The sequence below is a fragment of the Lissotriton helveticus genome, chromosome 9, assembly GCF_964261635.1.
Source record: "Lissotriton helveticus chromosome 9, aLisHel1.1, whole genome shotgun sequence".
NCBI classification, from domain to species: Eukaryota; Metazoa; Chordata; class Amphibia; order Caudata; family Salamandridae; genus Lissotriton; species Lissotriton helveticus.
The window spans coordinates 1,065,923,923-1,065,937,486 of NC_136070.1; positions in this window are offsets into that span (position 1 = coordinate 1,065,923,923).

Sequence of the window (13,564 nt, forward strand, 5' to 3'; positions counted from 1 at the left end):
AAATGCCCACTCTTTGAGATGATCTAAAACAGCTTCCGCAAAGATCTTCCCAGTTGCGTATAGGAAAGCTATCTGCCGGTAATTGCAGGGCTGCAGCCTGAAGCCCTTCTTATGGATCGGAATTACAATGCTCCCCTTCAAGGACTTTGGGATGTTCCCAGTTTCGAATATGTAGAAAAAAAGGAGAGCTAGAAGCTTGCTCCACTCTTTAGGATTGCATTTAAAGGACCTTAATGGGAATTTGGTCAGATCCCGTTGATGCCGACGATCTTGCCTTTTTTATGTAGTCTTCAATTTGAAGAGGAGATGGAGCCTCATTACCTGTAATTTTTTTCCTTCCTCTCTTGCTTTGCACTACAGTCTTGCTTTCTGGCTTTTTATTAGTTTTGTATATGGTTATGTATATTTCCCATTCTGATGGTGGGACTGGAATTGTTTGTAGTGATTTTTTTGTACCCCTTTCTGTAGCAATTATATTCCAGTAGAAGCGCTTATCGTTTTGTTTTGCTGCTATCTGTAAGTACACTCATTTTTTTGTCCTGTATCTGTTTTCGCTTTTTTTCCTTATCTCTCCTGCAACAGTTTTCTAATTTGTTGATTTTGCATTTTCTTATTTCAGAAAATTGAAGAAATTGTGCCCTTATTAGTTTGTTTAATTCTGTTGCCTTTATATCTGGGTTCCGTCTTTTGGCGATTTTGGCATTCTTTGTTTTAAATTTTCATGCAGAAGTTGTACCAGTTTATTGACGACAGCCTCAAAATTTGTTTTGGGATTTATTGAGTGAATAGTCTGTAGTGGTTATGCCATCTCAATTATTTGCATAAATTTGTTAAATGTTCTAGGATTCCATGACAGCCGCCCTTGGACCTGGTTAACCAGTACTGTACTTTGTAAGTCCATGATATGCCCAGGAGATGGTGGTTTCAGTCTTAAATCTGTTGTTAAGTGTAATATTGTATGATCACTTCCTATCTCAAACGCAGTGTTTATTTGTAGGGCTGATCAAAACAGATCAAGACTACAAATCATATAATCAAGAATTGAGGTATTAAAGTTGCCTTATCTTGTGTTGGAAGCCGGAATGTCTCCTTCTGTATTGCCTTTTAATATTACTCCGTTCAGCATAGGAAGTGACGATAATAACATTTTCCCTCTTTTATCAGCTTTGTTTCCTGTAGGAAATTGTGGAATAGGTATTGCCAGGGCTTCTTCTTTTTCGCCTTTCTTCCATTTTTTGAATAGGTCGTTAGATATTTGCCCATTGAAATCACCTGTTAGGAAAACAGACGGGAAATCTTGGTCTTCTACCACCTTTTCAAAACCCTCAAATATTTAAATCGCTAATACGTCCATTTTAGATCCAGGGGGAATATAGACATTGAAGATGAGCAAATTGTTCAAGGTTTCCCTAGGGTCCCTCCCAAGTTTGAGCTTGATACATTGGATATTTCATTGAGCTCATTGGGATGATTTCTTGATCCCAATAATATTTTTCAGAAAGGAGAATTGCTATCCCTCCTTTTGCATGCCCTCGGACGACTGGTTATGCTGGAATGTCGAACACAAAATAGTCGAGGTGGTGAAAAGCTGTGATTGCCCGGTTTCTTGTAAGACCACAATCCCAGGTCTGTCTTCCGTAATGATTGCTAATTTCTCCAGGGTTTTTCCAGCTATGTTCCAGGAAGAGATGGTCAAATAATTGCTTAAAAGGGCGCCTGTTTTCATGTCCCTGTTTGTTACTGTTTAGATTCTCTGCAATCCATGCCCATGTATTTTCAGTGGTATTTTCCTTCTTTTGTGTATTTTTGTTCCAGCTTCTGCTTACTCCATAATCGAAACTGATATGTTTTCTTTGTAGACATTTAGAGGGTTATTTGTTATTATTAAATTCTCTTTATTGGATTTTCATAGTGAGACAAGAAAAAGTACATGTCGCCACGCAGGGCGATACAAACAAGAAACCACAATCAACAGACTTGTGTTTATCTTATGTGATCCAACTTACACATTGAACATTTGTGTACAGGTCATGTCGTAATTTAACATATAGTTACTCAGAATGGTATATTATTACAACATTACAATTATTTCTCAGGGTGATGTGACCTCCTTTTGCGCTTGATGCAACAGATATTGCCTCAGCGGCTCCCAAATGTCCTTGGGTCGAGAAGTTACCGGTAGCTGCTCAGCATATAATTCCAAGGTTTCTCGGCAATACACTAAGGGCCAGATGTAGGTAAATGTCATTTACCGATTCTTAAATACCGAATTTTACCGATTCGGTATTCATGAATCGGTAAATGAGATGTAGGGAAAAATTCGGTAATAATTACCGAATCAGTAAAATTCGGTATGGGACTTTCGGAATTTACCGAATCGGTATTTACCGAATCGGTATTTACCGAATCGGTATTTCCCATTCATTCCGATTCGGTAAATACCGATTCGGTAAATTCCGAATCGGAAAGCAAGCAAAAGTGAAACTTAAGAAAACAGCCAATCAGGTGCTACCACCCTCCCTCTCCCTACCAGGAAGTGGCTAAACAGGCAGCGGCAACTAATTAGAAGGTTCTGGAGAGGCAGTTGGAGCAGAGAGACTGGGAGCAGCAGCAGAAAGAGTTTGTGCAGTTTAAAACCTGAAACATGGCAAGCAGCAAAGACACAGAGCAGACAGAGAGAAAGGGAAAGCTGAAATTCAGCAGCATGGAGCTACAGGTCCTTGTGGAGGAGGTGGTAAAGGTGCACCACAAACTTTTTGGAAGGCAGTCCCTCTCTGTGGCTGAATCTGCCAAAAGGAAGATTTGGCTAGATATACTCGACAAAGTCAATGCTGTGGGAGTGACCACCAGAGTCACAGAGGAATTGAAAAAGAGGTTCTATGACCTGAGGAGCCTCCCAAAAAAAAATTAGCAGACCACCACAAGCAGGCATCGCAAACTGGTGGAGGAAAGAACACAGCACCCCCCCTCACTGACCTGGAGGAGATGGTGGCCACAACCTTAGAGCCTGAAAGCGTCTGCGGACTGGGAGAAGTGGACAGCTCTGCCAAAGCTGCAAGTAGAAAAGGTAAGATGCATGCACAGCAATCCCCCTTACACCCTCATCCTTCCCTCACCCCTTGAAGCTAAGTTACCCCAGTCCCAGTGTGCCAGCACCAAACAGTAGCAATGCATCATGGTACATGTAGTCAGTTAATGAAAGACCATGTCAGACAGCACAGCAACCACCAAGTTAGGCAAATGATTGCAGACATAATGAAGGGCAGCCAACATGTAAATTGTGCAATTGCAAAAGATTTAATTGTAGTGGCTGTGAGACATTTGCGCTTAGCTGATATACACTCATATGTCCACAGGTCACACATCCAGAAGGCAGTCACAGGAGACTGAAGGCACGGCACCCGAGAGGGGTGAAAGTCAGGAGCCAGGTCCCAGTGCATCACAGGACACAGGTGTACCGAGTAGCCAGCCACCTTCCCAAGACCCTGAAATCACTCAAGATTTGCAGGCATCCCCACGATGTTCACAGTCCCCTCTGTTAATGTCTTCACCAGATATGCCAGCATCACTGGATGTTGAAACACCTGCAGCACAACCAAGCAGGAGGCATGTCGTTCCCCCACTGATAGAAATGGAGACAGCTGCCGGTGAAATGGTGGTTGAAGCTACACTGCAGTCCAGCGCAGAGCCTGTCCGTAGTAGCATAAGATGCCGCACAGTCCAAGGAAGGAGTGTAGGTGCACGTGGGGAGGGGTACAGTGTGTTCCAAGGCCTGGAGGGAACCATGGTCAAGATTCAGAGGATGCAGGGAAAGGGCATCATGTCCTGTCAACGACAAATGCGCAACCTCAATATCAATATGGAAGAAATTGGAAAGGGCATCAGGGAACTCGTGGAAGTAAACAAGAACATGGCTACAGGGATACATGAAATGACACAATCAGTGCAGCTACTGTGCACCAAACTGGACACAGAAATAGCATCAAGGCGCAGGGAGAAGCAGCGTGCACAGTAAAATAACAAAGCAATTCACCGCCTGGCCGCAGCCACATCCCTGCTATGCAGGCGAAGCATGAACAGTCAGGAGGTCTTGACGCAAAATAGCAATCATCTGACAAGGGGCATAGCCGGAATGACCGGTGCTCTTGAGGCGCTAATAAATGCTCAAACAGCACAAACTGCTGCTATTGATGTGCCAGAGAGTGAAGGGAGCACAAGTAGGAGCAGCATGGCAAGCCCCCTTTTTGTAGAGACAAGGAGGAGCAGCAGGCGACAAGGGGAGGCTACAGGCCAAACGCCCAGCGAACACAGTGAGCCACATACATCTGGCATTGCTAAGCGTGGACGCAAATGAACAGTTAATAGTATGGGCTAGTGATCCTGGACATACAATTTTGAAAGTTAAAAGTTTGTGTTGCACATTTGTGCCTTGGATACCTGCGTAGTGACCACATTAAACTACAGTGGGTGCTTACAACACCTGTCTGTATCTGTTAACTCACTGTGAGCATTGCAGTGAAATGCTTTCTGGTGCACTTTTGTTATTTAAAATACCGACATCATTACAAAATTAAACTAGTGTTCTAGCATTCTACATATGTCTTTGTCTCATTACTTACTCAGAAATAGTTGCGTGTGATATCCTCACGTCTGTATCTGCCATCACTTGGTGTTGACACTCCAGCAGGTTGTGTTTCAGGCACAGCAACCTCGTCGTCATGATCCTCAAAGTCTGACAACTCCACCTCTGTGCCCTTCTTCACAGCAAGGTTGTACAACGTGGCACAGGCAGCAATGATTTTACAGCAGGTGATGGGGGTATACTGCCGGGCACCTCCACTCTTGTGCAGGCACCTGAACCTGCTCTTCCATATACCAAAGGTACGCTCCACAATATTTCTTGTGCTCTTGTGGGCCCTGTTATATCTCCTTTGGCTGGGTGTTGAGGGGTTGAGGTAGGGGGTGAGGATGAAGGAGTGGAGGGCATATGCACTGTCTCCTAAAAGGAAATGGGAATACAATACTCACATGCATACATGTAATTCTTTATGCAATAGGTGTTAATGGGGTCGCACACTGTGTCTTACCTAGCCTTCACCAAATTCCCCTGCTGTCAGCTGTGCATAGATACCGCTGTTTTGAAATATGTAGGAGTCGTGGGTACTCCCAGGAAATTTTGCCACAAGGTCAGTGATGGCGCACTTGGCATTGCAGATCACCTGCACATTGATGGTGTGGGTGGACTTCCGATTCCTATAGATGTATTCGGTGGCAGCAGGGGGACAAATGGGAATGTGGGTGCCATCAATGCAGTCAATGATATTGGGGAAACGCCCCATCTGGTAAAAGTCAGATTTTGTTTGGAGCAGTTCAGCATGGGTTGCAGGGAAAGATATATAATGGTCCATCCTCTCTAACATGGCGTCAAGGAATTTGTGGAAAAAGCGTGACAGGCTGCTCTGGGTCACCCCACCTACCGCAGCAACCACACTCTGGTAGCTCCCAGATGCAAGCAGGTGTAGGCTGCACAGCACCTGCACGTGGGGTGGAATAGCGTGTGCCCTTGGGGTAGTGTGCTCCAACAGTGGTTGGAGGTCCCTGATGAGGTCCAAGATGGTGTCTGGGTCCAACCTGTACCTCTGGAGTATCTCTGCCTCTGTGAGCATGAACAAGGTGATCCTCTGTCTGTAGACCTGCTCCTGTCTCTGCCATTCCCTCTCTCCTTCCTCCTGTAGCTGTAGCCGTCTCGCAATGACATAGAATGCCGCCATTGAGAAAAAAGTATTGCATTTTGGGTCCTTTTTTATAGGCTGCACCTGGTTACCACCTGATTTCAATCCATGGTAAATACCGACTCTTAAATACCGAATTTCAAGCAAATTCGGTATTTAAGAGCTTACCTACATCTCAATATTCAATTTTACCACTTCTTATTTACCGATTCGTTATTTTACCGATTCGGTAAATTTACCGATTCGGTAAATTTACCGATTCGCAAACCGTTGCGATTCGGTAAATTTACCGATTCGGTAAATTACCCGATTCGGAATGTTTACCGAATCGGTAATTTTACCGATTCGGTAAATTTACCGAATCGGACGATTTTCTGTCTCCTACATCCCAAATGCTCAATACCGGTCGGAAACAGCCTAAAATCGGTATTTTCGGCCATTACCGACCGGTATTGTGCTACCTACATCTGGCCCCTAGTCTTTCACCCAACCTTCAATCCGAAGACTAAGCCTGCTCTCCCACGTTATTGCCACCCGTCTCTTAGCCAGCAGGAGGGCGATTCAAATATATCTACCCATCACACCTTTCAACTGGGGAACGTAACCAACAAACATGTGAGTGGCGTGCATTGGAGTAGGGACCCCGTCATAGTATGTAATCGGTTAAGCACCTCCTCCCAGTATTTGAAGACTGATCCAGACCTCCACGCGAGATGATACAAATCAGCTTCCCTTTGCCCACATCTTTTACATTGATCTGAGTCTCGGAGTCCCATTCTATGCAGTCTAATAGGAGTGTGATATGCCTGGTGAATACATTTGAAATGGATAAAGCGTAAATTGCCATTAGGCGAAAGTCTACCAGTCAAAGGGCATATTTGTTCCCATTCTTTCACAGTTATTGGAGGGTCTACAATGGAGATCCAGCTCTCTAGACTTATATCTGCTGCTCTCACTGTCTCATGTACTGCCTTGTATCATTTAGTAATTAGCTTTTTTTTGGTAGGAGCCACAATAAAAAGCTGCAGAGAGTGAAGAGATGGTGGCTCAGCGGGGAAGGACGGGTAGTGGACTCTGATGACACGCCTTAGGCGATAACCAGTATATATATAAAAAGCGGGGTGGGATTTGTTATAAACCCTAAATCACCATTGTCTATGTATGTACCTTCAGGGTAGAGATCTCGCATATGCGTGATCCCTACTTCCTTTAACCGCATCAATACGGCGTTTTTTCCCGCTGTACGCGGCAATTTTAAAATTACTGCGTTACATGACGAGCTCAGCTCGTCATGAGAGCACGGCAGGTTACGCTCATGACGAGCTGAGCTCGTCATCAGCCCCGAAGGGGTTAAGGATTTCAAAGGACCAGCCTCCTGTGTAACAGATAATGCAGCGTGTCCAGCTAAGGGCATAGCCGGAGCATAAATAGGAAGCTTATCTGCTAGTTTCCCAATTGTCTGCCACGCCACAACAGTAGTGTCAATGGTGTTGATCTCCACTTTGGGTGTGCCTCTATGAACGTGTGTGATTACCCCTGTTAAAGGTATGGGATGTGCATCCCCATCTTCCACTGCTAGATGCGGGGTAAAGGCGTGAGGCTTAAACCAATAATAGGCATATTGGGCCTGTTAGAGGGTTATTTGTGCCACTTTGACTTTTGCGTAAGTGCTGATTTGCAGTTGTAACGATTTCTTCTGGTTTATCATTTTTGTTTTTTACTGGGGCCAAGTCGAATCCGTATTTGTGTAGAGTCTCGCTTTCTTTGAATATAATAACTGGTATTAATGGAAACCAAAATTCTACGATAGCTGTTGTGGTTTTAGTTCTTTCTTGGAAAGTTACTAATTTTATTTCATTTCTTGCTAGTGACTGTAGCAAATGTATCCTTTGAAGTACATTTGTTATTCTCTCTCGATTTAGGGGGTCTTTGCCCGAGAGGAATAGGTCCGTAATTTCTACGCTGCATGGTAGGATCTTATGCAACTTAGTAGACGTCTTCCCCATGGATAGGTCCTGTAATTGGGTGTCCTTTTGTGCCGGCGACTCTCTTTCAGTCGTTATAGATACGAAACGTGGGGCGGTAGGGTTAAGATGAATGGTGTTTACCCTTTGCTTTTAGATTGAAGAGATCTGTTCCTTTTTTGCCGTAATTAGTTTTATTCTTGACTTTCCTCTTTTTCTGAGGTCATAAGTTCAGGGGGTAAAGTATTCAGAAGCCTTGTCTTCCGGACCTTCTGTTTTGCAAACCTTCTTGTTGCCTTTTTCTTTGCGCGTTTCTGACTGGTTTTATTTTATCTCCTCTCTTTTTTTTATGTTTCTGGTGCGGGGGAGACTACAGATACATTTATAGAGGTTTTTATTGCTTTTTGTTTGGACACAGGTGTAGTAATCAAATTTGATGGGGTTTTAGTTTTTTGTTTAGTAAAGATTGGGTAATATGCAGTGATCGGCAGTTGAGTTTCGACCACATTAGGGTCCTTAAAAAGTTTTCTAAGGGAATAAATGTGATTATGTGCATTTTTCCCCTTATTTGCTTTTTGTTTACTCCAGCCTGTTTGAGTTGCTGTTTCTTTCATTAACATAGAATCTACTCCTGTTGGTAGAAGGGCTTTTAATTTAAGGTTTTCCTTTGTTTTTTTCTTCTCCTTTTTCTGCAGGTGGTTGTGATTTTAGTTGTTGTTTCCTCCTTTTTTTTCTTGCAAGCTATTTTAACATTCCTAGTTGGGTGCCCAGTATCTGGTCGGAGTTTTCCAAAATGTTCCCTAAATGGGAGAGGACTGATTCCAAAATTCTTTGAAGTGTGAATAGGGCTTTAGACACCGATGTGTATTCATTAAAGGGTTCTATTGATTTTAAAAGTGAAAAATATGGTGAGTGAGAAAGAGACCCTTCTAGATCAAATGATTTTTGTGGGGTACTGTTCTGGATTTTCGGCTGCTCCTTTTGCGGGTCCAGACTCCAGACTGAAAACCAGATCCTTAATGTTTATATCTGGGCAAGTGATATCGAATTCTATAGTTTGCCGGGTTTGTTGTGCTTCTGAAATTTCTGATTCTATGTTTATAGAATTGCTGTTTAACTCTTACACAGTTTTGGAATTACTGTTTGAGGTTTCCACACATCCGGTTTGCCCTTGAGTAGAGTTGTTAGAGACCGCCACTTTCATTTCAACTTCTTTCGTTAACTCTTTTTGTTGTTTACATTGTGTTTTCTCCTGCTCCTTTGTATTCCGTTTTATAACATATTTAGTAATTCCAAGACGGGCAATCTTTCCGGCGCTCTTTCTTATTGCTTGTTCGCTTCCCAGTCTTTTCATAAAAAGTGTTCGCGATCTCAGTTTTTTATACGCCATATTGCGGCGCGAGTTCTATCTATGTCTCTTGCACACACAGCCAATTGTGGTAATTGTAATGGCTATATGGCAGTGACCAGAGTGGGAGAACCAGAGAACAGGGCTCACTTGGCTGTCGCTAGCCGCACCCAGTCTAGTTGGGTCGCTTCCGCAAGCTCGTCTGGGCTCTCACTCTACAGTCGCTACTAACAGCAACTGCTCTCTTGCTCCAAGGTGATGTGGTGATGTGGTATACCTTCTGCCTTCACACTGCCCCCCCTGTGTATTTTCTCGATGCAGTTAGGATTGTGTGTGCGTGGTCCTCCCAGTCCTCACAATCCTTACTTGAGCAGGTAGAAGGCAGGTGACAAGCTCGTTGGGGTAGGGGGCTAGACAGCTCCGCCGCTCAGTTTGTGTTCTGTGTTAACCCTGTCCTTCATTCGCTTTTTTACTAGCGCTCTAGGCTTAGAGCTGTAAACTCTGCATACACTCTGGAAAACTGGAGGGCTTTCCTATCAATTTGGGCTACGTCAGATCTTTACGCCACCTTTTCTGTCCTCCCCGCACAGCATAGCCCAGCAGGAGGGCTTTCTTTCCCTGTCCACCCTCTTACCGCTCACTTTCTCCCCTCCTCCGGTTCTGCAGCTTTAGCAGCTGCGCGGCTGGGCCATCGCAAGCAGCGCTCCCATGGCTCGCCCGCACCGCTGCTCATTCAGGGCTTTTTCTTGGCCATCCGCTGATTTTCCGCCTCACATCGGCTCTCTGCCACATGCCACACGCCTCATGCGGCACTCCAACGCTCCAGAGCCCGGCAGCCCGACCTCAGCTCCCTGCTGTTCTGCTTTCTGATACTGTGCTCTATTCACTCTGTGCTCTGCTCTGCAGACTGCGCTGTGCTCGCTCGCTCGCTTGTTTTTATACATTTTTGTACACACAGAGTCTTATTTATGAGCTTCGGTCCTGTGTGTTTGCCACTGTTAAGCAAGGTTTCATATATTTTAGTTGAGTCTCATACATATATTGAATATGTATGAGACTCAAACCTGTTTCTCACCTTATACCGTTCTCAATATATCCTCTACCTCAACTCTATGACTCATCTCAAACTTCGTTCTTCTACTCTTTCCAATGCACTACTCTACTTCTCCCCTATACCTCCATCAATATATCCTCCACTCTCTCATTCATCACAAACCCCATACCACTATGATCCGCAAATAACCCTTTCTAGACTCTTCCCAACTCTACCCCTCCTTGCACCATCTCATACCTCTTTTACTATTATGATCCCCCAAAACAAGCCATTCTAAACCCTTCTCTCTGACTCTCCCCTCTCCACCTCCCTTTAACTCATCCCAAGCCTCCTCCTACTGCTATGAGCTCCAAAACAAAAAACATACAAATAAAAAAGATTTCTAAATCCTTCCCTCTTCTATATCTCCACTAACATTTTCAATCCAAATAACAAACTAACATGTTCACCACTCAAATTATGTTCATATTTAACTCTACTAATTCACCACTACTCCTTTATGGGTTCCAGAGTAGAATTCTCCTCACAGAAAAAGCGCTTCAACACCTCATCAGTGGTTGCAAGTGCTATATAAATGCAAACCCTTTTCCCTCTTCTATCCCTCCACTATCCTTCTCAATCCAAATCAATGACTAACATATCCACCACTCAAATTACTTACATATTTCACTATACTAATTCATCACCAATCCTTTTTGAGTTCTGGAGTAGCATGCTACTCCCCGAAAAGCACCTCATCAGATGTAGTAAAGAAAACACAAGGAGATGATGAGCGGAGCACTGAAACTTTTCAGACACTCACCCCCAGTCACAGATCTGGGTTGAATCCATCATCATTCTTTAGATCACTTCGCCACCTCAGTTCAGACCCAGCTATATGCAAATCAGTCTTGACCCTGTGCTTCATGGGAACAGTCCAGACCGAACTGCCAAGCCAGGTCCTCCCTGGCCCGGGAACAAGCATCCTGGGACCGGTTTCGGGGTATGTCACTCTTCATCAGCCAGGGTAGCTGCAATGTGCCTCTTCTGCTCTCCATGAGCTGTTTAAAATCACTTAATTTGATGGGATATTTATTTATTTATTTATTTTTGCCTGCAGTACCAGGGCCTTCCCACTTTTTTTGGCAATATCTCACACAGTTTCGGATATTACATTACTTCAGGACAGGTAAGTCGATATTGTGGAGCCCATATATGTGAAGGTTGATATTTAAATCTCTATTATTCTGGTACCTTGTTGACTTATTAAAGCAGTTATTTCTTTTTACCCTTCCAGCATTTTTCTTGCAATTGATAGACATCTCGCGTACACTATCATTGCATTTATATTCATTTGACCTGTAGGACCTGTGGGACCAGACTGTGTAAACATGGCTCGTAAATTTGTCTTGAACGTAGGCCAGACAAAAACAGCATTAGTTGTATTTTCTAAATAGTGACAGAACACATAATGTTTTTTTTCACAAGGACCCGGAGAAGCACCCTCAGCCTCTCAATATTATGTATCCCCAACATGACTATAGCATGTACCAAAGCTATTGCTGAGTGCAATTGAGATGCAAATACAATGGACCCGATTCACAAAGGTAAACTGAGGTGAAAGTCGAACGTTACGACTTTTGGTATTCACAAAGGGCAATTACGAGTGGTAAAGTTAGACTTTTGTCTCAGTTTTGGTCTCAGTTAAACTTAAGACCAAAACTTATGTTTATCTGAGACAAAAGTCTAACTTTACTACTCGTAAATGCCCTTTGTGAATACCGAAAGCCATACAGTTAGACTTTGGTCTCAGTATGCCTTTGTGAATTGGGCCCTATGTGTATCAACAACTACCAAGTGATGTCTTCAGCCGGATCTTACGCAGATCTAAAAAATATATCTGCATATAATTACCTTTTTTAAACCTACGGCTTCAGTTCAGGTGTCTGTTGGCCTTTTAACACAAAGGCAAAATAATTACAAACCCTGCACATGCATATGGGGCCTGTAAAGTTGCCATCACCACCTGCATATCTTTGTGCTTCCCAGTTCAATAGAATTGGTTCCCAAGATACTGACTTTATCACTTGACTTGTCCTCTCCGTCCTTGATCACTGCCTTCTGCTTCATTTTCGCACCAGAATTTGTTTTAAGCAATAGAGTGGTTTCTCTCATTCTCCAGTCATTGGAGAAGTCAAAACAATTCTTAATCCACTGTGTTGCCAGGGCATTGTATTTAGAACAAGCATTAACAAAGCCAATAGGACTCACCTATGCAAAAGATATTGGCTTTGCCAATGTGGTTTAGCCATGTTGTACACTACCGTGGCTGAGGTTCAGGATGGCTAAAAGTAAGTGGCATAGAGGAGAGTGTCATAGAGTGGAGTTGCGTGGAGTGGAGTTTCGTACAGTGGTTGGTGTATGAGTGTCACAGAGTGGAGCGGTTTAAAATGTTGTAGAGTTGAGTGTCGTAGAGTGGAGTGGCATGGAGTGGCATGGAGTGGGGTAGAGTGTTGTGATGTGTAGTAGAGTGGCAAAGAAGGGAGTGACATAAAGTGGAGTGGCATAGAGTAGAATAGAGTGTTATGGAGTGGGTGGCATAGAGCAGCATTGAGTGGAGTAGAGTAGAGTGTCATAAAGTGGAGTGGCATTGAATGTCGTAGACTGGAGTAGAGTGCCCTAGATTGGAGTGGCGTAGAGTGGAGTGTCGTGCAGGAGAGTGCCGTAGAGTGTTGTTTAGTGGTGTAGATTTTAGTAGAGAAGAGTGTCATGGCTTAAAGTTGAGTGGAATAGAGTGTGGAAGAGTGCAGTCGAATAAAGAGGAATGATGTAGAGCAGCGCAGAGTGGAGTAGAGTGACGCAGAGGGGAGTGACATAGAGTTTTGTAGAGTGGAGTGGTGTAGAGTGGAGTGGAGGGGCATAGAGTAGAGTAGAGTGGAACAGACTGGAGTCGAGTGTCATAGAGTAGAGTTTCGTGGAGTGGAGTAAAGAAGCATGCTGTGGAGTACAATGGCATGTCATTGAGTCAAATATCATGGAGGATTGTAGAGTGGATTAGAGTGGTGCAGAGTAGAGTGTTGTTGTGTGGTGAAGAATGGAGTAGAGTGGCGTGCAGTGTCTTAGAGTGGAGTAAAGTAGAGTGGAGTAAAGTAGAATGGAGTGACGTAGAGTGTCATAAACTGGCATAGAGTGTCATAAACTGGCATAGAGTGTCATAGCATATAGTGGAGTAGATTGGAGTGGAGTGGCATACAGTGAAGTGGAGTAGAGAGTAGTATAGTGTCATAGAGTGGAGTGTCATAGAATGTCATATAGTGGAGTGGAGTGGCATAGAGTTTCGTAGTGTCTTACATGGGTGTGGAGTAGAGTTGCATAGAGTGGGGTTGTGTGGAGTGACTTGAGTGGAGTGTGGCTGAGTGAAGAAGAGTGGTGTTGAGTGGAGTGGCGTAGAGTGGAGTAAAGTGGAATAGAGTGCCATAGAGTGAAG